The sequence below is a fragment of the Pleurodeles waltl genome, chromosome 8, assembly GCF_031143425.1.
Source record: "Pleurodeles waltl isolate 20211129_DDA chromosome 8, aPleWal1.hap1.20221129, whole genome shotgun sequence".
Lineage (NCBI taxonomy): Eukaryota > Metazoa > Chordata > Amphibia > Caudata > Salamandridae > Pleurodeles > Pleurodeles waltl.
In genome coordinates this window covers 1,008,002,279-1,008,027,524 of record NC_090447.1, presented here as the reverse complement: position 1 = coordinate 1,008,027,524, position 25,246 = coordinate 1,008,002,279, and the positions used below count along the sequence as shown (strand labels likewise).

At 43.8% G+C, this 25,246-nt stretch overlaps 1 protein-coding gene across 2 annotated transcripts in view; it reads left to right on the top strand.

Moving 5' to 3' along the window:
* The first annotated feature begins 292 nt into the window (after positions 1–292).
* Positions 293–25,246, top strand: part of PIBF1 (progesterone immunomodulatory binding factor 1) — an 843,837-nt gene continuing 818,883 nt past the window's right edge. Inside the window, exon 1 of one of the 2 annotated variants that reach the window (XM_069205286.1) lies at positions 293–359. The gene's annotated coding sequence lies outside the window, so the exon portion shown is untranslated. Of the gene's footprint in view, positions 360–404; positions 539–25,246 lie in introns of those variants that run through there. The other variant, XM_069205285.1, reaches the window with a different exon arrangement.

Here is a 25,246-nt window from a genome sequence, read left to right as displayed (position 1 = left end):
AGGAGTCTTCTGCTTGAATCGGGTCTGTTAGCTAGTATGGGACCGTCGCCATACGGAACCCACCAGACACACACACTCCTCGTCCCTCTAACGACGACACTGACACAGAGAGAGCGACTGTATGAGTTTTGAAAGCGGGCAATCAGGATGTCTCACGCCAGTGTCTGGTAATTCTAAAGCAGCTTCGCACAACATCATGGCATCCACTATCGTTTCATAGTGTGAGGTTGGTTAGCCCTCTAGTTATTTGACTATTTCTGTGCTGAACAATCACTTCCGGGGTAGTGGGTGGACTCTTTCTCTTTTTACCCAATCGCAGATTTACAGTCGCCTGGGCAGAGCTTTCTGTGACCGCCAGGGTATGTCGATCAGTATAATCTTGCTTTCCTATTGGCTTTTTGTGTTTTCCCTTTTGAGTTAGGAATGGTCTGCGTAAGAAAGGCGGTGACAATTAGAATTTAAAGAAAACTCAAGCGGGATTCTATGTAAAAGTCCCGGGAACTTTTCACCTGTATTAGAAGACGTGCCTTTTATGCCGGTATGTTGACATGTGATGATATCTAAATATTCTTTTGCAGTGTACTATGGAATGTTTGCATAAGTGTTTTATATCAGCAAAGTTAGTAAAGAGCAGCCAGACAGTTGTTGATTAAAATAGCCTGCTTTTACTTGTTTGGGATTTTTTGTTAGAAGCAATTCAACATGTAACTAGACCACCCACTACTCCCGTCAGCTGCTATTCGGCATTTGTCCTGGTTGTCCAGGGAATTTCTCAGAGGCGTGATAGTTTGTTGATGTCCAGCCTACTTTATCGCTAAACTTTACAGCAGCTCTCCGCTTCTTGAAGACCATTGCAGAGAGGCAACAGACATCTTACGCCGCTTTTCTGCAGGGCCTGGCATTATTAGCAAATATTCGTTCCTCTGTGCTAATTGGTCTAGGCTCATGAGTCATGGAGAAATTGCGCCATGCTAATTTGATTTATGGAGATTCCATTTGTCTTTATTGAGCAATTGCGGACAAAACTGTTAAATGGATGGAAAATACTGGGTCGCAGCCTTTACTTGTTTTTGGTTTCGTTAAGCCGTTGTCAAGCCAAACAGTGCGCTGTTGTCATGGTGTTGTTTACGTTGTTTCCGCAGAGTCACCAAGAGTGCAGGGGAAGACCTATATTGCTCCCCGGGGAAGGGTTTGGTTGTGGCATTGTGAGCCCTGCTGTTAGTTTTCTTCCGCCTAAGGCTCTCCTCTGCTCCGAGGTGTATGTTGAACTATATAATGTGAGATACGTATCAACTATGTCCTCAATTATTGTGTCACTGGACATACTATTATTGGTATAACTCCACTTCTAAAATGTTGGCGTGGTATGCGCATGTAAGCTTTTTATTTATTTATTTTTAAGGCACTATTACTCAATTTTATTTGCTCTTGTAACCTGCACACGTCACTTTTTCCTTTCGTATTGCCTCATGTAATGTAACGTTTGCGTTTGTAACAGGCTCACTTGTAATTCCTCTCCTCTTGTATCTTTACTTTGCCTATTGTGAAGCGCTCTGACACCTTCGGGTAAAGTCCGCGCTATATAAAAACGCATTAAATAAATAAATAAAATAAATGAGTTGAGCGCTCGCTTTGAGATCTGTACGTGCATATGCGGTTCCCGGAAACTTTGATCCCAAAGTTTAATTTTCCGAAGTTGATAAAAGTGTAAACTTAGGTTTGGTATTAATAATTGTTTATAAAAAGTACATTTTATGATAAATAAATTCAACTGCATTTGTATGCTGTGAACTTCATAGTGGAGACTGCAGTCAACGAATAACCAGTAAATGGTACACCGGCCCCAGGAGAGTCTGTTGGCTGGGGGCACGCAGAGGTGGTGCTTAGCCAGTAAGAGAAGGTATGCGTCTTTGATCCTGATATGTATACTAGTGGTAGGAACCAGTTCACAAAGCGTGGAAAACATAAGACAATCGAGGCACATCACTCGTCAAGTTGTGGTCAAAGTCTCTAACACGTTTAGCATATTATATGGTGCTGATCACGCACGAGAGGCAGGGTGTGTGGTTTGTACCGGAGAGAGTAGCGGATGCATCAGACTTGAGAAAATAAAACATGAGCTATATAGTTCAGGACCTTGAATTAATCAACATGTTATGTCTGCAGCAGCGACTTATTTCTTACATTTAGAGATTTAATAATTTATCATTTTACATGCGTGTCGTCAGTAAGCAATGTTTGGTTATCAAACACAGTAAGGTGATACAAGGATATATCAGAATATATCGTTTTATGCAATAAATACTGTGTGAAAAAGATGCTCAAGTGACCAGGCTTCGACAAGAATGAGAAATAAGTGGATGAAAAAAACAAAAAGCAAAAGACTACAGTTAGTTGAGGGTACTGCATCTAATCGGCATAATGTAGACGATGATTAACTGCAAGCATAGAATACATCCTGAGGGATCACTATCCAGACGAGGGAGAGGTTCAAAGTGATTAAAGTGGTCTATAATCTCATTACGGAAGTCTTGTATCGCAAAGAGGTATTTTAGGAGAGAAAGTTGTCCTAAAACTTGCACAGTAAGATGTACCGAGAAGACATTATAGGTGCTGCACGCAAACCGTGTTTAGCAGCAAGAAGTACCTGTTTTTGCTGCTAAACACGCCTGTCCGGACCAGCCCTCTCAACCTCATTTGGAGTTGATCACTCTCCTTGGCCTCTTTGCCTTCCAGATTAACAAAATGTCTTTGTGGCCTTCAGTGCCATCAACCGACCTTAAAACGGGTTTCATTCCTTAGAACTACTCCACCTTGCCCCCATTGGATACTCTAAAGGTTAAGAGGTATGTCTAACCGTGGAAGTTCGTTTATGATGTAGAAAGGTCCCTTTCAGGCGCTGTCATGTGCTTATGATCTCGGGGGCTCTGTGACCTTTCTTGAAGGGACTAAACTTCCCTCCCCAACTAGATAGAAAGGCAAATAAAACAAGAGCAGCTAGATGTGCTACCATGGCCATTGTATTTGTCCTCTCCACATACTTCCCTGAATTATAAACGTCTTTGAAAAAGCATGGTACAAGGATGCCTTGCTGGGCACACTAAAGAACGTACTTATCTGCTCTGTAAATTAGATAAGGACCTCACTAGGAGTGGGCATTCCTTAATTAATACTACACTCATTACAAAGGTATTGGGGATAAAATAACTTTTCTGATGCGGAAACTTGTTCGTCCATTTCAAATCGCTTTATTCCTGTGGGTAACCATGGGCAAGATTGTTTGATGCTTGCAGATGGGTGACACCCCATAGGTGTTGCTAACCTTGATACATAAAATGTCATTTATACTCTAGACTAGAGGTGGCCATCACTGCATTAGGCTCCTGTAATAAATTGGGTTAATGGTTGAGGCGATGTGGAAGCCCTACTCTGTTAGTCACCACAATCCTTGTCAGAGTGAACCACAAAAGCTACTAAATTAATCTGTACTTAACCCTCTGATAGCATGGCACATAAGGATTTAGGCTTGGCAAAATGTTTATTTTGTCAGTCCAATTGACAGTTTAAAATTGCACTACAGGCTGCAATGGTGGACCTCAGACGTGTTTTGAAGTGCTACTTAAGTGGGTGGCGAAATGAGTGCTGCAGGCCCTCTAGTAACATGTAATCTACAAGCCCTGGGCACATGTAGTACCAGCTTACTATGGCATTAAAGGTAAATTAAATTTTACCTAGTTTCAGGGAGCAAGAACAAGCACTTTAGCCCTGGTTAGCAGCATAAAGTGAACAGCATCCTAGGACCAACAAAAACAAATTCAGAAAACGGGATGGATGAAGGCAAAATGTTAGGGGGAAGAACACACCAAGGCACTCACCTATTAATACCTCTCCAACCATTTGCATGAATTCACATACCCCTCGAATTAAAGATCACACCCAAAGCCTATAATTTATTCTAACACTTAGAAACTGGAATAAATTGCATCCAAGATGGCTGGTCGGATGCACTAAGCCCAAGCTCCGCAACCTCATGTAATTATCCTGCATGATCCTCCCCTCTGAGACGATAGCTGCCTCAAATTTTGGTCGACAGACATCGTGCACCTCCAGGGTACCTGCATTTCCTCGGAAATCATGGTTTTGACATACCTGTAGGGACAAAGTGATCACTGTGGCCTGGATGGGTGCGTAGCAGCGGGGGCTTGATGCTGAGGCTTTTTGGTGTGCCGCGGAGGGGGTGTGTGAGTGGTGCTTGGAGCTGGTCTGGCTGACGAGGACCCCTCAAAGGCCCACTGGAGTTCCCAGGAGAATCCTGGTCCCCCCCACATCCTGATCTGAGGCTGCAGTTCTGTAGAGAAGACCCACACGAATGTAGAGACCCTACATGACCGAATGGAAGCTCTAAGAGGACACAAGGGCGAGAGGATATCAGTGGTGCTCTGTGGACTTTTACTAGACCTATGCAGCACAGTTGGTGTAGCCACTATTGGAGGTGTTCTGGGAGGAAAAGAGGGATACTGCCCCCACCCTCTGAGAGGGAATGATCTGCATGGTACCTAAACCAGGGGGTTGACGAGACAAGCCTGTCTTCTTATAGACCCCTTTAATATGCTTAATGTGGACGCCAAAATAATTTTCATGGTCTTGGCCGAAAGGCTGCGTGGAGTGGTGGGGTCGCTGGTGCACAAGGACCAATGCTGCTTTATGCCTTGATGCAGCACGGCCCTGAATTTACAGAGGCTTGCTCGTGAGCTACACTCAATGCTGCAGTGCCGAGATGAATTGGTCCTTGCATCGGTGGAGATCACTAAAGCATTTGATATACTTGATTGGGCATACCTGATGCCTGTTCTACAGAAGATGGGATTCAGGTTTAACTTTTGTAGTTAGGTGAGACTGCTGTATACAGTCCCCAGGGCCATAGTGTGGAATGGAGGGATGGTCTCCACAGAATTGGAGGTGAGACAAGGGTTGCCCACTGTCCCCCATTTGCCTTGGCACTTCAACCTCTCTTGACCAGTCTCCACCAGATCTGGAGCCCTTTGTCATTGTGTTTGGTTCAACACATCTTATTTCGCTGTACGTTGACAACATGTTGTTTTATTTACAAAGACCCTCAGAGGCAGTGCAGCTGTTGTTGCTCCATCTCGAAGATTTGGGAGCAGTAGCAGGACTGTGTATGAATAGATACAAATCACTTATGTTTACACTAGATGCACTGTGTGAGACCCCTGATGAGGCCCTGCCTGAGCTGGGACTACAGTTGGGAAACAAAACCTTTAGGTATCTGGGCAGTATGGTAACCCACACTCTAGAGGGTCTGTGACAATATAGCACTAACCCTCTGCAGAACGGATTGGCAAAGTCAACCCAATTCAGTAACTCACTAAAGCTTTTAGTGACATTGAGGATAGCCCAGGCAAAGATTGAGTTTTTAACCAGATTCCTATACATGATTCAAAACTCGCTGTATATGCTGCCTTGCAACTTTTTCAAAACATTAGACTTATGGCTTCATTGGTTGGGCAGGGAAGTGAAGTAGGGTGACGCTGCGCTACTCAAATTGGACCTACAAAAGGGAGGCATAGGCCTCCCTGATCTAAAACTCTACTACTATGCCTTTAAGTTGCAACACGCAACACACTGTGTGGTGGCTGAGGTCAACTGTGTAAAACTACTGCTGCATTTTACCTGTGTCACTCTTCCATTGATGGAACTGCTGATGAGAGGGTCAGGTGCTGACAGATGTCCCCTTTGTGGTGCGGCAGGTCGAAGAGGTGTGTGAGATGGGAATCACCAGGGTGCTGGAAAAAAAACCTTTTTACCAAGGAGCTAGTTTTGTGGATGCTACTGACATTACCTGTGTCAGTGCGGCTATGTCGGTTGTATGCTGGAAGAGGTCGGGGGGGGGGGGGTTAGAGGACCTTGGGAGATCTCTACCCAGGGCAGAGGTTCCTCACTTTCGCTGAGGCCTGGTATATATTTTCTACATGTGGGGACGGCCAATTCCTTCAATACGCCAAGATAGCCAAACGGCACAGAAAATCTGGACTCATTTTCCTAACACACCTATGAAGACAGAAGCATTGCAGGTGATGTTGACGGCAGGGAGAGCACAGCGCTTGCTGGCGCTATGATATAGGGCCCTCAAGGATGACAGAGTGAGGGTTGATCTTGAGGCAAGTAAGTGGTGAGGAGAAGACCTGGATGCACCCCTGTTAGATGGCAAGTAGCTCATAACTTGTGGGCTGGTGTTGCAGGTCTCATGCAATGCCAGGTTCAAACTGACACACTTTAATCATATTCACTTCACATACTTAGCACCAGTTAAGCTCCGCAGTATGTACAGGAGCAGGAGCATAGATTGTCTGAGTTGTGGGGGAGGAGACTCTTCCTCCTACACCTGGCCTAGACATGTCCCGCGGTGCACAGGTTCTGGTTGGAAGTGGCCATGCCATTGAAAGCAGCAAGAAGAATAGAATTTATGGTGGCACTGCTGACCTGCCTGCTGGGGGTCAGAGGCCATTAGCAAGGTTACCTCTTGGAGGGGGGATGGGTTCTAACTTTATTTTTGTGCAAGGTATGGATGCCTAGAGATGGAAAATATGTGAAAACAAGTCATCATTCTTTGCCTTCTGTCTGATATCATTGGATTAGCAACCATATTCGAAATTCCTCATAATATGTGGAAAAATAAATCTAAGTTTACCAAATTGGTTAAATTCAATATAATTTAAAATAATTATGATTATGAATTGTAATATTAACAATCTAGTCCTTAAAATAACAATACATCTTCATTGTATTCTTCCTATATTGATACAGATTATATGCATAATTTTCACTCCCAATTTCAAATAAATCATATCTTATGTAGGCAATGTATGTCATGAGTGAACATAAACACAATTTTATAATTCACATTCATCGTCATCTTCTTCTGAATGGTCATCATTCTCTGTGTCTGTTTGATTTTCACAGGCAGGAAGCATATCAGTTCACTTGAGGTCGTTTATACATCATACACATGTCGGAAGTTTCAATCTAGTAGATCTAACACAGCCTGAGGTGCTGGCTGCCCCTCCACCCATTCCACTACCAGTTGCTCTTCTCCCTCGTGCTTTTCCAACTTTCACCCTCTCCCAATTAGACTAGGTGTCTGTTGATCATTCAGAAGACCTCTCTTGTCTGTAGAGGCTTGATATTTTGCATGTTTCTTCAGACAGTCCCTGCAAGGTGGAAGTTGATGATTGTCTGTCTCAACCTTCGTTGTGCAGAATAGGTGATATCTCAAGTCATTAATCGAAGATTTTGGTGCATACAGCAAGCACACAAATTGCTCCAATTAGTTCTTCAGCGAGATCCAGTTCATCTCCTCCAAAATCTTTCCTGTGTATGTCTGTTTGCAGACATGATTTTGAATGTATTTCCTTTTCCTTCAAATGTGCTTACTGAGTCACAAATGGTAAATGTATGGATACATATCATAGCTAGACAAACATTTTCACCAACAGTTGAAGCTATTTTCCCAATGTCAAGGATTTGCATGCATATTTCAGTACCACATTTCAGAAACAATTTAGCCATGATTCTGTCATGGAATCCCAAACACATAGCAAACACATCGGTGTCATTTGAGCTTATCATTACTGCCTCACAACCCTCTTAAGCAGCATGCAGCAATAAACAAACATCTGCTTCTCCGTGTGTACTGTTGAGATCAGGCACTTCGTGGCTCTCTTCAGATGTGATTTTGTAGCTTTTATCTTCACAATCTGCTAACAGAGTTGTATTCACAAGTTTTACAAAATACTCTGGTTCCCTTCATTTGTTAACAAGAAATGCCATGAGAGTTGTTTTATTTGTTACGTGGCTTAAGAATTTCTTCCACTGTCTGAGAATCTGGGAAGTTGAGATGCTCTGTAACTGGTGCCCAAGTTCTGCCCCTCTGATTGTCCTTTCACTATTCTTAATAGATGTTTCATTGTACCTATCAAAAAGAACATCGATTCTTTGACTCCTATTTCCTTTGAGCAAAGCCATGGACAAGACGGACATAGCCACCTCACAAAAGTTTTATTCCTCTTTTTTTACTCTCCAAACAAGAACCATACCATCAATCAGCATGACTGAAATTCCAGGTATTTCCTCAAGAGGGGTAATGTTTTTCTGCAAGTATGTTGCTAAAACAGCTTTGTTTGTTTGTCCTTCGGAACAGACATTCTGGAGTTGCTAAAGCCTATGGTAAAGGTCCTAAGGGATGAAAGAGTACATCCACCATTTGAAGGTACCGATTCTCTACTGTCACAATGATTCGACAAAATAGTGCTTTGTCTGCTTTCATGGTGATTGTCCTGCAATTGCAGTTCACTGCCTTCTTCTTGATTATGTTAGTGAAGGTTTTTAGTTTAATTTTCATTGGGTCATGAAAATTCTTACTAGATGGATTATTCTCAAGTTTGAAGTCTTTATAGCACTGTTCACCTATTTCATACACCTTCATTATTTTGGATACTATGTCTTGAGGTGCCTTTTTTTGCCATGGAGCTACTAATGAGATCATGTGGCCTACAAAATGGGTTTATTGAGTTTTGGACCGGACTAACAGCCCTCGTAACAGTATCTTTGTCTTTTTCAATTTGTGATTTATGTAGGTGTGTGTGAGTAAGATCTGATCTGTTGTTATGAGCCATTTCTGTTATCTGACTCAAAAAGGCACTTCTTTGTTCAGCCATCTTATAATATCTTTTCACAGCACCCACCTTGAGGTTGAACCTTGTTGGACCACGAGGAGTATGTGTGTCTTTGTTGACTGTTAACTCTATCGCTTGATCAACCCGAATTTGTCCAAATGGATTAACATCTGACTGTTGAACTGAAAAGCATCCTTTGAAGTTGTGGTGTATCTCTTCATGTAATATCCGCATAGTATACAGGAAGATATCTAGCTTAGTTCACCCTTTTGTACGCAAAACATCATGGGATCATAGAGCTCATGGCGGTAAGATGTAAATACCCATTTCCTTCTTGAGCAGCACACAGCAGAGCCAGCAAGACATGTTCAACAATATCCACATAGGAGATCCAAAATGCAGAGAGATCTCCATTGTCTTGATGATGATCCCATCATGAAGAACACCCCCAAGCTGTTTTACTTTGGCAAAGGTAGCATTCTGCAAGGGGTTGTTAGAGCTTGCCTTTTGTTGTTTGAAGTCTCAGGGACAGCAAAGAGTTATATCTGCCAGCACCTGGAGTCTCTGGAGAGACTACTACTCTGCCCTGTGGGCCCAGCGGACCCTGAAAAGAGAAGCTGGCAGCCAAAGAGGAAGAAATCCACGCACAGAACGCCGTGCAGGGAAAAGATCGACTCAACTCCGATCTGTGGCTTAGCGGCTGAAAATCGACGCTCGCCTGCCATGAGACCGAAGAATCTACGTATGGAGCTGGAGAAACTACGCGCAGCATCGCTGACGGAGGCTGGTGAGATCGCAACCCGCGCTGCGTGGTTTTCGGATCATCGTGCGGGTAGATTTCCGACGCAAACACCGCTAGGTATGTAAAAACAATGCAAGGCCTGCCCGGACCTGAGAGTGCTGACCGGATCGACGCATCGCTCTCCTGCAGAGAGAAGAAACGACGCGCCCCGTCCCGACAGAAGGAGAAACGCCACAAGGCCTCGTGAGTGAGTGAAATCGACACATCGCAAGCCCTTTTTGACGCGCACTCGTCCGTGCGGGGTTATTTTTGATGCACCCAAGGTACATTTTCACGCTAACAGTGTTAGTGTGTGTTTCAAACTGCATAAAGACTCTTTTCGATTTTTTTTTAATTGATAACTTGACATGTGGATTGTGGATTTTTTTCGTTTTGGTCGTGTTTTGTTTAGATAAATATTTTCTATTTTCCTAAACCTGTGTTGTGTCATTTTGTAGTGTTTTCATTGAGTTACTGTGTGTGCTGGTACAAATACTTTACATCTAGCACTCTGAAGTTAAGCCTACTGCCCGTGCCAAGCTACCAAGGGGGAAAGCAGGGGTTAGCTGAGGGTGATTGTCTTTTAACCTGACTAGAGTAAGGGTCCTTGCTTGGACAGGGGGTAACCTGACTGGCAACCAACGACCCAATTTCTAACATTGGTGGCAGCGGTGGGATTTGGACTTGTATTTGTATTTGACATACAGTAATTAAGTGTACACTACTATTTTGAGTGCAGACCACTACGTGACCACATACTACTTGTTTGGTGATCTTTGATTTTTCTCTTTTGCTTGGATTTTCCCTACATCCATTTTTGTGGTAATATTTGATTGACTTCTGAACTTCATGTGGGAACTTGTTTTCTTCTTTTTGGAACTTTGCACGTTTGTTGACTTTTCATCATGTCCCAATCTGGAGATGCATCAGTTGGAGCTGCTTTTGACCTGGAGAAATTGGAAAGCTATACCAAGGCTCAGTTAAAGCAGTTCTGTAAAAGGTTTGACTGTCCCATTAAGAGCTCATCCAAGAAGGAGGAGCTGCAAAAGGCTCTGAGGGTCTGGGTGACAGCCAAAAGCACTGAAGGGCACCCAGAGGCTGAGGAGGAGGAAGGGCAGTCCATACACAATGGTATTGTGGGTGGGCCTGTTACGTCCAGGGAGAGGGTCTCCAGGACAGGTAGCAGTGCCTCATCTAAGGGTCTGACCCCTGAAGAATTGCAGGACAGACAGGCAGAGAGGGAGCACCAGAGGGAGTTGGAGAAAATTAGGATGGCCATTGAAGAGAAAAAGTTGTTGTTGGCTCATGAGCTCAGCTTGAGGGAGCTGGATCAGAGGAGCCAGTCTAGTAGGGATGGTGGCAGCCACATCATAGTGCAGCCTCAGAGGAGGGTGCCCATTCCTAAAGATCTTGTGAAGGATTATAAAAGGGAGGACAACATATACTTGTGGTTTAAGGGGTATGAGTCTGCTCTCCATATGAATCTGGTCCCTGAAGCTCATTGGGGGGCGGGTGTGTGGAAGCACTTAGAGGTAGATGGGAGGGATACACTGACAGCCTTAGGGGAAACTCAGAATCTCACCTACTCTAGCATGAAGGATACCCTACTCACAAGGTATGGTATCACCCATGAGCAGTACAAGGATAAGTTTAGAGCCTACAAGAAGAAGGAATCCCAAACATGGTTGGAATGTCTTGATTCTTATTGCAGGTCACTGGATGGTTGTTTGGGTGAAGGGCAGTAAGGTAACTATGTATGAGGGGCTTTACACTCTGATTGCTTGGGAGCACTTGTACAGTTTATGTTTTCCAGAGCTGCGCCAGCACCTGATTGACAGCAAGCTGACTGACCCCAGGAAGCTTGCGCAGAAAGCGGACCGCTGGGAGGGCACCAGGGTCCAGAAGAGGTAATGGGGAGACCACGCCAAGGGTGGGCAGGGTCCCTCTCAGAAGAAAGGGGGGGGAGGGTAAACAGGGGGAGATCTTTAAAGGGCCCCAAATTGAAGCCAGTGGCAGGTGGTCCCCCACGTAAGTGCTATGCATGTGACCAGGTGGGTCATGTGAAGGGGGGACCCCAAATGCCCCAAAAGTACACTGACTGGTGCACCGTCCCAGGGTTTCGCCAGTGTAGCGCTTGGGGAGGAGTTGGTTTCAGCCAGGTGGGAACCAGCTGAGATGACGCTTTGTCTCACTAGGGGACAGTGAGATGGTCCAGAGAACCCTTGTGCCTGAAAACACTAAGAAGTACAGGCAGTGGGTGACCATTAATGGACAGAGGGTGGAGGGTCTGAGAGACACAAGAGCCAGTATGACTATAGTGCGGAGTCAAAGGGTGTCTGAAGAGCTGATAGATCCCCGGGTACCGCACCAAGTAGATGCAGTGGACGACTCAGAGCGCCTGTGCAGAGTGGCTCAGGTTCCTTGAAGGTAGCTGTGAGTCCAACCATGCCTGTTGATTGTTTGCTAGGCAGTGACCTGGAGGATTCCCCTTGGAAGGAGATGGAACACAGGTCTCACTTGGAGATGTTGGGTATGCCTGGATGGGTATGCGTATCCATGCGGTCAATGTCAGCCTGTCGGGGTAATCAAGAGCCCCTGGAGCCTGAAACAGTGGCCCAGGAGACCGCCAAGAAGAGGAAGGGCAGGGTGTGCGGGAAACCGGTCCCAGAACTTCCCATGTTCCGGGAGGAGGCGGAGCCTGAAGGTGACGCCCGGAGCCTATAGGGGAACAGGTGGCTGAACTGGGGGAGGTCCCCGAGATGTCTCAGTGGCAGCAGGAAGGGTGGCCCACCAGGGAAACATTCTGTGCAGCACAGAAGACATGCCCTACTCTGGAGGGTTTGTGGCAGCAGGTGGCTGGTAAGGAGCCGGGATCACACCTGATTTATTGGAAGGATGACCTCCTGTATAGCGAGTAAGGTTCCTGAGCCTGGGTCAGCCCGTGTGCTGGTGGTACCCCAGTGCTTCAGGGCCTTCCTACTGGGGTTGGCTCATGATGTGCAGTTAGCTGGACATTTGGGGCAGGACAAGACCTTTGAGAGGCTTGTTACCCACTTTTAGTGGCCCCTAATGCGCAGGCACTCAGATGCACATTGCAGGTCTTGCCAAACTTGCCAGGCAAGTGGCAAGAGTGGGGGGAAATGTAAGGCTCCCCTCCAACCTTTACCTGTTGTCAGTACTCTCTTTGAGAGGGTAGGTATTGACATTGTGGGGCCTCTGGATCCCAAGACAGCCATGGGCAACAGGTTCGTCCTGGTCTTGGTGGACCATGCCACCCGGTACCCAGAAGCCATTCCTTTGAGATCAATCACTTCCCCTGTGGTGGGTCGCGCTTTGGGGTTTTTTCCCCACATGGGGTTCCCCAAGGAAGTGGTACCTGATAGGGGTACCAATTTTATATCCACGTATATGAAGTCTCTGTGGAAGGAGTATGGGGTAACCTAAAAGTTCACCACCCCTTACCACCCCCAAAGTAATGGTCTGGTTGCGAAATTCAATCGCACCTTGAAAGGCATGATCATGGGCCTGTCAGAGCCCTTGAGATGGAAGTGGGACGTCCTCTTCCCATGCCTTCTGTTCGCCTACAGGGAGGTGCCTCAGAAGGGATTTGGGTTTAGTCCCTTTGAGCTGATTTATGGCCAGCTTGTGAGGGGACCTTTGAGTCTGGTGAAGGAGGCTTTGGGTCAGTGGAGGGAGTGATCCTTTCCCCCTCCCTGACTGAAGAGCAGCAAGGTGACTGTCGCCACATGTTGGGGCAGTTTTCCTCACTGTTTTCTCTGATCCCAGGAGTCAAACAGTACACCTATTAAACAAAATGTTTACAGGGTGACTGACTGACCGGGACAGGGCATGGATTAAGGATGAGCTATCCAAAATGCTTACCCTAGGGGTTATTGAGCACTCCAGCAGTCCTTGGGCCAGCCCAGTGGTGTTGGTCCCGAAGGCTGCTGCACCTGGTGCCACTCCAGAACTCAGGTTCTGTGTGGACTACCGGGGACTCAATGCAGTCAGCAAGACTGATGCACACCCCATCCCCTGAGCTGATGATCTCATCGACCGGTTATGAGCTGCCAAGTATCTCAGTACGTTTGACTTAACATCTGGGTACTGGCAGATTGCCTTAACTGAGGGGGCCAAGGAGAGGTTAGCATTCCCTACCCCAGATGGACACTTTCAATTTAAAGTGATGCCATTTGGGATGAAGAATGCCCCTGCCACCTTTCAGAGGTTGGTCAACCAGGTGTTAGCTGGGCTGGATGAGTTCAGTGCCGCCTACCTGGATGATATTGCTGTGTTTAGTTCCACATGGGAGGAACACCTGCAACACCTCTGGAGAGTGTTAAGGGCCCTGCAGAAGGCAGGCCTCACTATTAAGGCAAGCAAGTGCCAAATAGGGCAGAGTACTGTGGTATACTTAGGACACCAGGTGGGGAGTGGCCAAGTGGCACCCCTACAGCCTAAGATTGATACAATTCTGGCTTGGGAGTCTCCCAAGACCCAGACTGAAGTAAGAGCCTTCTTAGGTCTCACAGGATACGACAGGAGGTTTGTTAAGGGATATGGTACCATTGTTACCCCCTTAACTGAGTTGACTTCGAAGAAGCAACCCAGGAAAGTAATCTGGACAGAGGCTTACCAGAACGTTTTTGATGCCCTGAAGGTTGCCTTGTGCACAGCACCTGTGCTGAAGGCACCTGACCTCTCCAAGAAGTTTGTTATGCAAACAGATGCCTCAGAGCATAGTATTGGAGCAGTAGTCTCACAGCTTAATGAAGAGTGCCTAGACCAACCCATAGCCTTCATTAGCTGGAGGTTACTACCCAGGCAACGTAGGTGGAGTGCCATAGAATGTGAAGTGTTTGCTGTGGTCTGGGCACTGAAGAAGCTAAGATCCTACTTGTTTGGGATTCACTTCCGAGTTCAGACCAACCACAGGCCCCTCAGATGGTTAATGCAGATCAGGGGCGAGAATCCAAAACTGTTGAGATGGTCTATTTTCCTACAGGGGATGGACTTTACGTTGGAACACCGTCCTGGTACAGAACACGGCAATGCTGATGGTCTGTCCAGGTTCTTCTGCCCTAGTGATGAGAGCTCCCATGCGGTTGGGTAGTTGCTCCCCACTTTCAGCTGGGGGGTGGGGGACACGTGTTAGACTTTTCATCCTTGGCGTGGTCTCCCTTAACGTTTTGCCTTTGTTTCCCAGGTTGTTGATGTGTGTTGGACTCTGCTTTTGCTGTTTTTGTTACTCTGGGCACTTTACCACTGCTAACCAGTGCTAAAGTGCAAGTGCTCCCTTACAAAATGTGTATGTAATTGGCTTATCCATGATTGGCATATTTGATCTATTAGTAAGTCCCTAGTACATTGCACTAGAGGTACCCAGGGCCTGTAAATCAAATGCTACTAGTGGGCCTGCAGCACTGGTTGTGCCACCCACATAATTAGCTCGGTAATCATGTCTCGGACCTGCCATTGCAGTGTCTGTGTGTGCAGTTCTACCTGTAAATTCGACTTGGTAAGTCTAACCACTTGCCAGGCATAAACCTTTCCTTTTCTTACATATCAGACACCCCCAAGGTAGGCCCTAGGTAACCCCAAGGGCAAGGTGCAGTGTATGGTTAAGGTAGGGCATATAGTAATGTGTTTTATATGTCCTCACAGTGAAATATTGCTAAATTTGTTTTTCACTGTTGCAAGGCCTGTCCCTCTCATAGGTTAACATGGGGGCTACCTTTAAATCTGATTAAAGTGTAGATTCTATTTGGGAGCGGATGGACATCTGGAGTTTGGGGTCTCCAAGCTCACAATTTAAAAATACATCTTTTAGTAAAGTTGATTTTAAGATTGTCTGTTTAAAAATGCCACTTTTAGAAGGTGTTAAGAACAATATATGGTCAAAAGAGGGAAGTGTATGCCTTGACTTCCACGGCAAAATTAATTGTGCACGTGCAGCCACTAAAATAATCACAGCAGTTGGATAATAATAATCAGAGAAAATGCATTAAATCAACAATTAATATATATGCAGTGAATACATTTAATTATGCATGCACACAGTAAAGCTAGATATTAAGAATTAAAAATGCATCACCATGGGGATCGAATTAACATCATCCTTGCCTGCCAGCGTCCAGCTGTGGAACCAGTGACAGCTGCGACGGGAGAAACTTCCCCAACGGGATTATTCTGAGCAATGCGTCCACTCTCAGAAATGAGTTCCTTCTTCCCCACCTGACATACTTTAAACAAACTTAGGAGGAATGTTCTAGAAACCTCCTCCGTTTGAGTAAATTTGTCACATTCAAAAGCTGGCTGAACTGAGTGAGTGTTGAAAAAAACATGCAAAAGACTGGCCAGATCCCAAGGTGTATTTCCAAGACCGAGCTATAACCTTCTCTGCCATAAACATTCTCATCCTTGTACACTGTTATCAACGTTGCATTCCCCATGTGGTGTTCCCTTACCTGGTGAGAAGTGAAAACACATTAATAAGCTATGCATGGAAAAAAAACTGTGACTGTATTTGAAGCTAAGCTACGCACAAAATGGAGTCAATGGTCAAGATGGAATCTGTGATTAAATACAAATAGCATTACAGCATCTTTAAATCATTTCCCAAGAATGGACATGACATTGTAAATGGTGTGAAAGGTGCCAATTCAAAGAATGATTCTATTGTACGTTGTATTCTGCTTCCACACGATCTCAGTTGCTTTTGCGTTGAGAGGTTCATCCATGACCACTACAAATTTCTCCAAAAGCAGTGATTCCCTTTTCAGCTCTGATTGTTTCAAAATTTCAAAAACAGTTGTTAGTTCAGTTGCAAGGGTATTAATGGTGGGCCAGTGGAATAGCCAGTGGAATCCTGTGATAGACTAACTAGGTCTGTAGTACTGATGTTAAATCCTGTCCAGCTTGGTATTATCTGTGCAAGACTCGCTTCTTGTCTTGTCACAACCCAGATTATAATCTTATTTTGTGCAAGCTTCAATTTGGCAATACATTCCGGCATGACTTTGGTTCTTGTCATCAATGGCTGAGGCCCAACTTGTTCACCCAAAAAATACATGAACAATTTTTAGTATGTGTGGTGTTCATTGTTCTTTGCTTTTATTTCTCATTGCTTTGGAGAGGAGCTTTAAAAGGTTGTGGTCCTAACAACTTGGGATGCAGAGCTATACCGTTGACTCTGTGATTAGCCCCCTTACCAGTAAGAGTCTCTTCCAGCTTATCAATGTTATCCCATGCTAGGTTAGTGAAGATATGAGCCTGAATGTCAGCTGGAAGACCATTTTGCTCATTTAACATAGCAGCAAGTTTCTGAAGACACAAGGCGGTATCATTTTGTTCTAGTTGCGAATATGAAATCCCATGACCAAGTCTGTTTAGAGTGCGAATGATTTCAACATTTGTTGTTGGTGTTTTTACGGTGTATGGGAGCAACAGTTGCTTAGGGGTCTCTGCTAGCAATTTGTGACTGCATATATAATGTCCTGACTGAATGATTGCATAAGTAAAGTGACACTTTTACACAGCTTTTTGTTTTCTGGATCTCCAGTTAGAAGTCCTAGTAGGAACCGTTTAAGGTAATCAGGCACTGTAAATGAATCTTTATCAACAATTATTGGATGATATGGCCATGGTGTTGATGTCAAGTTTGTTTTAATCATTGGTCTTATGTGTGATGATGATTGATCAATGATCTTGTTTATGTATGTTGCTTTAACCTTTTAAACTGACAATTCTCTTTTCAAACTCTAATTTTCTCTTACAATGTCCTGTAGCATGACACTATCAGGTTGGGCTAATAATTTTTCTTGGTTGCCTGGGAACATGTGGAGGCTGTCACTGAACTCTGAGTCCAATTTTCTTCTAATATGCTCTTGGTTGATTTGTCTATTCCCTGTATTCCTTGCATGTCATGAGGGTTTCAACCTTTCAGTGAGCGTTGTCACACATATTACGTCTTTGTTAGGAATAATCATCGTTCTGATGTATTGAAATAGTTCATCTTATGTTTCATCTCTAATATTTTTGTAGTGATCATCAGTTTGAATGTTAGGTGCATGATCTTCCTCCTTTGCTTTAACCCTTGTATAGTTCCTATAACAAGATGCAAGATAATGGGCTTCTGCAGCCACTAAGCCCCTATTACAAACTGCTAAGATCTTTGAATCACAATTAATGGCTGCATACTCTCGAAGCCTTTTGTCAACTCTAAGCTCTGTGGCCTTGATTAACTCACGTGTTGATGTTCCCTTGTAGCATTGTATCTTTCCACAAAATATACATTCTTCAGCATACATGTTTGACTTTAATGATGTTCTTCTGTTTAAGCGTTTACTTGCGTACTCTCGCTTATTCCAGCATCCTCACTGACACATGGTTGAGCATTTCACTTAATAGTCTCTAAATCTCTCTTCATAGGAAACAGGCTCCTGCACTTCCTGTGGTAAAATACTTGGGAGCCCGTCTAACCGTGAAATGTGATTTGTTACTCGAGCAGCATCTAATACATTTTTCCTGATGAGTGGTCCTGTAGGCTTGTCAGCCTACCTCTATGTTGGACATTTGACCATAAATGGATTATACACTGGGGATCAGAGGGACAGGAAGTGCTTGTTTCAGTCTTCTCCATGATGCTGCATGGTCTTTCACCACCAGCTCTGGAAAAATAAATTAATTTAAACATTTAATTTTACTTAGTGTATTTAATATAATAATTGCTATTATTAATTTATATAATCACATTTACTGTAATTGTAATTTTTAATAATAGAATTCACAATAATAAAAATTAAAAAGAAAAATTCCTTTTACGCCAAGGTACCTTGGGAGTTGAGTGGTAACTCAAAAAAGCCAAAAAGGTATGACTTACTATCACATATTTTTCTTCTCTAGGTGTCAATACCTTGCCAAAAAATCATAGTAGAACCTACCCCCCCCAAGTGGTACCAATAACATGGTTGGCTCAAGGCCTATTATAAGACAGGTGGGGGGGGTGGAATATCCTGTAAATTCCTACAGTTGGCATTGGTCCGGGCTAAAAGGTGGGTGGCAATAAGCTGGTTGAACTACATAGTCCTCTCGTTTGCTCTGTGGTTGAAGAGGAAGTGCACATGAGGACCAGTGGGCAAGATGACAAATTACAAGATGACCTTGTGGCCTGGGCTACATTGCTAATGGTGCTACAAGCCACTAATGGAAAAGGGAACCCACAGAACACCCATTCACGATGGACTGAATTAACTGTGGACACGCAGTGAGTGGCGCCGGGGAGGGGAGGACGAACAATAGGCCTGAATACAAAAACCGGAAAAGGTTGTAGAATGTGATATTGATACATCCGTATAGGAAGGGAGGGTGGGGATCCCAATCCGACACAGCGGATGTGGTCTGGCCATTTTGTGAACCCTTAGCTTTTAATGTTGTGTTGTTTTTTGTTTTTCTTTATTGATACTCTGTTCAATGTCATGAAAATGAGAATGAAAATGTTCAATAAAAATATATTTAAAAATGAAACTGGAGTAAATGCATCAAAGGATTTTGTTCCAGAGCAGCATGGTGCCTGGTTTAAAGCTCTTGATCTCATTTGAGGCAGTAGCCACTATATAAATACAATTACAGTATTATACAATGTGGTTTGGCAGTCAATGTTAGTTCATAGCAGCAGCAGCATTTTAGTTCCTTTACACTGCTTACTGCTCTTACACTTGCATAAGACTTCTGTCTTATGTAAGTGTAAGAGTAGCAAGCGGTGTAGAGGAAGTGGTCATAGGCCATGCCCATCAGCCTTTACTGTACCATTCTACAGCAGTAAACCACCCATTTCAAACTGAACAGGCATGAAATAACTGAAGTGATCTTCCTTATTCCGCTGTCCAACAGAGGACTTTAATTTAGTCCTTCACAGCAGGTCCCAACAAGCTACATACTAAGCCGTGTTATTGACACTTCACAAAGACAGTCAGCTATTGGATAACATTAGCAAAGTCTAATTCAACAGATCTGTCCACTTCGTCTTCCTTAAACCTATGTCTGTTCAGGACCGTAAACTTTGAACTAAATATCTCGGAATGGACATCCCATCACAGTAACCCCCTACAAGGACTGTGGTCATAAGAAATACCATGTAGACAAGCACTTCAGTACCCCACATAGGGAATACATGCTACATAAACATTAAAATGCACTAATTTGATACCCTAAAGTGCTCATGTCTGTATTGATCTGTAGTAAAGAATGGTCCCACTTAAGGTAATGTCCAGCTCCTCGTTCTTGTATCTTGCATTTTATTTTATGCATGGTAGACCAACATGACTAGTTAATTTATTTGGTGGAAATGGCAAAATACTTGAAGCTTGTTGTTGTTCTTTGTACACGCTGACCTTTATTTCTAGGTAGTACATTTTGTAACATTAAATTATGACGTTTCTCAAATAATATAATTGAAGTAAGTTTGTTTTGTTAACTAAACCATTGCCATCATACAAAGGTCAACATAGATGACATTAAAATATGAAGACTAAACATCTGTTTTCTTAGTCCCGTGTAATTTACAATAGCTACATGAGAAGATAGTTTGCCTATATCATACAGTACTTCCTTGGAAATTTGGGAAATCTTAAGTGCAGTTATTGTGATCTAACCTTTTGATAGGTGTTCATCCAGCATTGTGAGTGGCCCAATTTAGGATTTGGTAATTACTGCACATTCTGAAATCCAGTACCCAGGGGACTGTAATTTAAAAAGTGCAATGATGATCATCTACAAGTTGTGCCTTTTAAAATTGGGTTGTTGATTGGTGTATCAGTACGCTTTCTTGACTCAGAAATGACCGTGCAGACTCTTATTGGCAGTTCTAAAGAGTGTTTACAAACTGTTGTGACAGAGAGAAAAACTGTAGACTGCACCTCAGCCCTGCATGCCCTCCCCTATGTTTTTTCTCAAATGGCTGTTTTATCTTATAGAAAAATCATTACAATACTTTATTACACATGATTAACAATTGATAACTTGCAAGTTTACAGATTTACATGGAAAACCATGTGACCCCATAACCCCTGAATTCCTAGGTTGAGACATGTCTTGCTCTTTACTATACATTTGACAAAGGTTTATGGCTGAGCATTCTTTGACCTATGAATGTGTACGCGCTCCTTTGTAAATGTTATTCATTTGAAGTGTGTGCTGACACCACTGGGGGTCCAAGATTCCCAAGCGTTTGGAATTTGGTTTCTTCCCTGCACCCATTGTAAACTGTGCACCTGTGTGCTTTGAGTTAATTCAGTTATGTGTCCAGCATCTACTCAGTCTCCAATCTGTTTGTCAGCATGGAGAGTGTGTCTGGGACTTGTATGCTAATGTTGTAAATACCTGCAAGTTGGTCGGACATGAGTTAGCCTGTAATAGATGACCCTTTCATGTTTCTTACTCTGCTACATCCTTGAATGAACCTTTCACCTTGCTCTTGTCAGTGTGAGGGTTTGGCCTAAACTGCTTTTTGATTGTGAACAGTGGTGTAGCCATGATTTATGCTTGATGGTGGGCAATGTTTTCACATTTCATATTTGCGGTAATGCTTTTATTTTTCACATTCCATTCAACATTCCCCTCTAGTTGATATTTCAACTACCTTATATAAATTTTGGTCTGCCTTTGGTACTTGGTGATACATATTGCTTTGAAAATCCATTGCTTGTGATGGTGTACTAATTGAAAACATCTCTCCCGCCTTGGTGCCTAGTTTCCTAACACATGCTAGTACTGCCTGTAATACACAGTATATTAGTAGTAAGATCACAGCCATAGGTAACAGAGCCCCCACAGATCTGACATCCAGAATGGTAGTGCTGAAAATCAACCACTAAACCAACTATCTGGGGCACCTCCTTCATCTATCATATTAGTCTGTAGATTATGCAGTGTCCATATTGCTTCTAATGAAATTCCTTTCTCTACGTCATTTGCTGGAATAAACGTGCCTATCTTCTTACAAACAACCCCTTGCATGGCCGTCATAGTCCAGTACATAACAATGTTGCAGCACCATTATCCTTGGGGCACATATTTCTTCCTTTATGGTGTTTAAGCCTTTGCTTTGTGGCCTTGGCGAGTTCCCACCTTGTCAGCTGGAGCCAACAAGTGGTTATCTTAGCTTGGACAAATGGCAAGATGCTCCCAAAGAAAAACTCTGTCATTGAACAAGCGGTGTTCTTGAGGTAATTCATTCCAGGAGCTTGTGTCATAATATTCTGCAGTTCTCTTCTTCCACTCTGATGTTTTAAGGTCGTTGGATAGCTCATGGGTTGCTTATACAAAGTGAATATGTTTATTTTGGGTATCTCTAAAACTGGAGCTTGCAAAGTTACCGTGGAACAAAGTCCTCCCCAATTAGGTGGTAACTGGGCATACAGTAGTTCTCCACACTGCCAGAAGAAATCCATAAGGATGAAGGTGCCCCCTTGCATATCAGCATGCAAGACCGTGACCTTGCAACCAATATTCCATCCTACGTCCACAGTCCCATTTCTCCTGAACCCTAAGGAGAGAGAGGTTAGTTTCATAACAGTCTGGGGATTTACAATCCTGTCTACCTAGGGGTAGCGTGGAGTGTTTTTGTCCCAGATGGTAGTACATTTCCTTATGGCATCCTGGCTAACATCAGTGCCATCCCACAGAGCCATGGCCCTACAGGAAAACTAGGGATGCCACTGTTTAAAGCAATCACTGATCCTCTGACTTTGAGCCCGGGCCTGTGGACACAATCTGGGGGCAAGGGGTTTGCAAGGTAGCTGTTAGACTCGGATGGTGTGCGTTATCCCTATTAAACCTAGCTCTTGGACCATCTGGGACCAATCTACTGTGGTGAGGCATCCTGTTTTTCACATGCGTGTTATTTCCTCTCTTATCTCTTATCTGTCTTTACGGATGTATAGTACTTCTGGCAACATGTCATAACTTCTAGCATTAACTAGAAGGTGTAGTACTCTGATGTGCGTCAATTGCATTTGGTCTTTTATTCTACACAAGTACAGGTGTAACAGGCAGTGAGCTATGTCTGGTGGTACTTCCTTCGTAGAGTGTAGTCTGTCTGAACCAGTAGTTAAGTGAATCAAGGAGCACACAAAACATGACTCATTTGTGGCTTATGCACCTATTTCTGATGTGCTGATATATTGTCTGACAACTTATCATGAGCGTTGGGGGTCACGTTGTTACTAGAGAGTGCTCTTCTGACAAGAAAGATATTAGAATTTGGGGTTCTATGACCTGTAGTGTATCCATGGAGCTGTGTTGCTGAATCCTGACTGCCGCTGCCCTTGTGTGTCTTATCCCTGTTTGTCTTATCCCTATTTTTGGTCGATGGTGGAGGAACCATTCACAAAATAGACAACGCTGTCTGGTCTAGGGTCCTCTATGGCTTGACTACATTCATTGAGACTACATGTCAAACAGTTGTGTTCTCCTCTTGTGGGTTGTATACTGTGTGGATGAAGAATGTTGCAGGATTGAAGGACTGTAGTGACAGTATCGCCTCATTTCCTGACGCTCTCTGTGTAGTCAGAGTGGTCCTGGCCTTCTGGAGTATAGCGTACACTGCATGTTTTGCATAGAGCGTCATTGGTGCCCCAATAACTATGTGGGTGCTTTTTCTATTCTGCAAATGCTGCAGTGGCCTGGGCTTGTTCACAGGGATGGTGTCCCTTCATGACAGAGTCCAGCAGTCCACTGAAGTATGTGATTGGTTTGTGTCCTAGAAGGTACTTCTGTGTAAAGACAGCTGTCATCACTTGACCATTGCAGTGGCAGAATAGGTAGAACTACTTGGAATAATCTGGAGTTCCCAGGACAGGAGCAGTTGTTATCTCATCCTTCAGTTTTTGGAAAGCTTTTCCCTCATCTCTCGTGTCCAAATTAACTTATTCTCCTTATCTCTTGTCTGCTTGATGGCTATCAACAATGGGTCTATTAGAGTGCTATAATGAAATACCCATTGTCTTGCGTAGTTACAGAGGCCCAGAAACCTCTTTGTTTCTTTGACCCTTTCTGGCTGTGACATTTGCCGAATGGATGCTGCCCTTTCGTGTGTTACATGTCTACCAGATGCTGTCTGTAATTGTCCTAAATATTGGACTTCTTCCTTGCAGTACTGCATTTTCCCCTTCCCCACTTTGTATCATCTCTGGGCAAGAGTGGTTAGAACAGATATTGTGTCTCTTCTGCACTGTTGCTTGGTAGGACTACAAACCAATATCTCATCAACATATTGCAACAGAGTGCTGTCACATTGAAAATTTGACAGATCTCTTTTTTATTGCTCTGTTGAACACTCTGGGGAATTCACAATATTCTTGGGGCAAACAAGAGTACAAATACTGGACTTCCCGGTATGAGAATGCTCTCAGATAATGACTATCTGGATGGACAGGAATGCTGAAGAAAGCATTCTCAAGATTGATTATAGAAAAGTACCTGGCATCCTGCGGGATGCGTGTGAGGATGATGGAGCGGTCCAGAACAATTGGGAATTTGGGTAGAACAGTATTGGTAAACAGGCGCAGGAGTTGAACCATGCGCCAATTGTTGCCTTTGGCTTTCTTAACCAGGTATACAGGGGTGTTACTAGGTGACACTCCAGGGTAAATTACTCCTTGTTCCAGTAACACCTGTATAGTGGGAACAATGCCCTCATCTGCCTCTTGGACAAGGTGTATTGTTTTACTCTGGGTAAGATGGCACCTTACTTCAGTGGAATCTGAAATGGTGCAGCAGTGCTGATGAAGATGACATTGTGAGGGCCCTGCATCCATAGAACGCTTGACAGCTGTGATAGTTCGGTTTCTTCTACTGAGTCCAAAGCTCTGCTTGGTGTGGGCGTTCTGACTTCTAGCACAGTTCTTAGTGATATTCATCCTGGAAAAGTATGATCCTTTTCTTGAGGCTGTCATCAAATAGCTTGTTGCCCAGTATCTCCCTAATCGTCTTTCCTGGCTCAAGGAAGATGACATATGCCCACAGAGAACCATTATGGTTGCTGGCTGTCAAGGTACCATAGGTGGGTGTTTTGTTCCAAAGCCTCTATCTGCAATATTACCTCTGCTTCTGATAGTCCAGAGTCCTGTCCTTGTTGCCTAAAAAGGAATTATTTGGGCAATTGAACTTCCCTTCCCAACCCAATTTCTCTGGTGTCTCTGCTACGATGTTGTATACTGCTGCAGTAAATGCCTCCTCATCAGCAGGTCGTGCTCTAGTTTGGTCTCTGCTAGAGGAATCAACCGTTGGTACCATGACTCTGGAGTGTGGCACTCCAGATGTTGAGCAAACCATGCTACTGCCTGGCTTAAAATTAATGGTCTTATCTGCTAATTTCCCAAGGCTCCTCTGAGTTTGCTCTGTAAATTTACATCGGGCAATTAGCAGTGAATGGCGAGCATGCGAGTTATAGTTGCCTTCGGGCATGAGTTATAGTTGCTTGAAATAACTCTAGCAATAACAGTTGAATTTCTGTGGTTTTCTGAGAGTAAAATCTGAACCGAACTATAATGTTCCTACAAACTTTGTTTTTTATTTTTGTGAATTTCTAAAGTTTTTCGTTTTTTTTTATGTATTTTTTTAAATTGTATTTGTGTATATGCTAACTATAATGTCCCTGTAATCGTCGTGTTTTTTTAAATTTTTTTTTTTTAGTGAATTTCTAGATTTTTTTTTCCCTCACATTAAGTAAAATGCCCGTCGCAATGCACGGGGTGGAGGAGGGGAGGTGGGC